Source organism: Ahaetulla prasina, chromosome 2 (genome assembly GCF_028640845.1).
Source record: "Ahaetulla prasina isolate Xishuangbanna chromosome 2, ASM2864084v1, whole genome shotgun sequence".
Classification (NCBI taxonomy): domain Eukaryota; kingdom Metazoa; phylum Chordata; class Lepidosauria; order Squamata; family Colubridae; genus Ahaetulla; species Ahaetulla prasina.
Genome location: NC_080540.1, coordinates 115,312,826 through 115,315,560, shown reverse-complemented (window position 1 = coordinate 115,315,560; position 2,735 = coordinate 115,312,826).

Here is a 2,735-nt window from a genome sequence, read left to right as displayed (position 1 = left end):
CTTCCTTCCTTCCTTCCTTCCTTCCTTCCTTCCTTCCTTCCTTCCTTCCTTCCTTCCTTCCTTCCTTCCTTCCTTCCTTCCTTCCTTCCTTCCTTCCTTCCTTCCTTCCTTCCTTCCTTCCTTCCTTCCTTCCTTCCTTCCTTCCTTCCTTCCTTCCTTCCTTCCTTCCTTCCTTCCTTCCTTCCTTCCTTCCTTCCTTCCTTCCTTCCTTCCTTCCTTCCTTCCTTCCTTCCTTCCTTCCTTCCTTCCTTCCTTCCTTCCTTCCTTCCTTCCTTCCTTCCTTCCTTCCTTCCTTTCTTCCTTCCTTCCTTCCTTCCTTCCTTCCTTCCTTCCTTCCTTCCTTCCTTCCTTCCTTCCTTCCTTCCTTCCTTCCTTCCTTCCTTCCTTCCTTGCTTCCTTCCTTCCTTCCTTCCTTCCTTCCTTCCTTCCTTCCTTCCTTCCTTCCTTCCTTCCTTCCTTCCTTCCTCTTGTGCATCACATTTTTAAAAACAAAAACAAAAAACACTTCATTGTTCAATTGGTGTCCATGTACAGTGCCAGGAGCCAGCAGTAGCAACTGCTGTCCCATTTTCTATCTTTGCCTTTATATAATAGAGAACTTGGGCTCCAAAATATAGAACCTACAGAAGGGATGCTTGGCAAGGGTGTCAGTTGTTGGTACAAATTGTAGCTGGAAGGGCATCAGTGGTGGCTGTCCCAAAGGTGCTTTTTCAAGAGGCAACTGAACTTTCTGGTTGTTTTTTTTTTTTGAAGACGTTTTGCTTCTCATCCAAGAAGCTTCTCGGGTTTGCATCTTGAAAAAGCACCTTTGGGTCAACCATGACCTGGATGACTGAAAATCACCGAGCAATGGAAGTCAGAAGCAAATGGGGTTATATTGAAACTATTTGGGGGGATATGACTAAACGGCTATGATGCTGTCTGTCTCAACATTTGTCAGCAAGCCTGTCTGGCCAAGCATGGATTAATTCAAATTAGGATCCAGGATGAAGGAACGTCTTCAATTATTTCATTATCAGTTTTTCCTGCACCCAATCCGCTGAATGGGACTGGAAATTCCAGAGTCTGTATCTGTAGTTACCATGGAAAATTGGCAATGGGCCTTTTGGAGAGATGCATGAAGAACTCAGGCCTTGAAATAAGCAGAAAGAAATCAGCAAATGAAATGCTTGGAGAAGGAATGGACTTGGATATTATTAACATCATCCACAGTGAATCTGATTAATAACCACATGAAAAAAAAAAAGAAGAAGAAGCCAGAATTAGAAAATTAGGGATTTTCAATTCAGCAACTGAAAAATATTCTATTCTATTCTATTCTATTCTATTCTATTCTATTCTATTCTATTCTATTCTATTCTATTCTATTCTATTCTATTCTATTCTATTCTATTCTATTCTATTCTATTCTATTCTATTCTATTCTATTCTATTCTATTCTATTCTATTCTATTCTATTCTATTCTATTCTATTCTATTCTATTCTATTCTATTCTATTCTATTCTATTCTATTCTATTCTATTCTATTCTATTCTATTCTATTCTATTCTATTCTATTCTATTCTATTCTATTCTATTCTATTCTATTCTATTCTATTCTATTCTATTCTATTCTATTCTATTCTATTCTATTCTATTCTATTCTATTCTATTCTATTCTATTCTATTCTATTCTATTCTATTCTATTCTATTCTATTCTATTCTATTCTATTCTATTCTATTCTATTCTATTCTATTCTATTCTATTCTATTCTATTCTATTCTATTCTATTCTATTCTATTCTATTCTATTCTATTCTATTCTATTCTATTCTATTCTATTCTATTCTATTCTATTCTATTCTATTCTATTCTATTCTATTCTATTCTATTCTATTCTATTCTATTCTATTCTATTCTATTCTATTCTATTCTATTCTATTCTATTCTATTCTATTCTATTCTATTCTATTCTATTCTATTCTATTCTATTCTATTCTATTCTATTCTATTCTATTCTATTCTATTCTATTCTATTCTATTCTATTCTATTCTATTCTATTCTATTCTATTCTATTCTATTCTATTCTATTCTATTCTATTCTATTCTATTCTATTCTATTCTATTCTATTCTATTCTATTCTATTCTATTCTATTCTATTCTATTCTATTCTATTCTATTCTATTCTATTCTATTCTATTCTATTCTATTCTATTCTATTCTATTCTATTCTATTCTATTCTATTCTATTCTATTCTATTCTATTCTATTCTATTCTATTCTATTCTATTCTATTCTATTCTATTCTATTCTATTCTATTCTATTCTATTCTATTCTATTCTATTCTATTCTATTCTATTCTATTCTATTCTATTCTATTCTATTCTATTCTATTCTATTCTATTCTATTCTATTCTATTCTATTCTATTCTATTCTATTCTATTCTATTCTATTCTATTCTATTCTATTCTATTCTATTCTATTCTATTCTATTCTATTCTATTCTATTCTATTCTATTCTATTCTATTCTATTCTATTCTATTCTATTCTATTCTATTCTATTCTATTCTATTCTATTCTATTCTATTCTATTCTATTCTATTCTATTCTATTCTATTCTATTCTATTCTATTCTATTCTATTCTATTCTATTCTATTCTATTCTATTCTATTCTATTCTATTCTATTCTATTCTCTTCTATTCTCTATTTATTCCATTTTCTATTCTATTCTATTCTATTCTATTCTA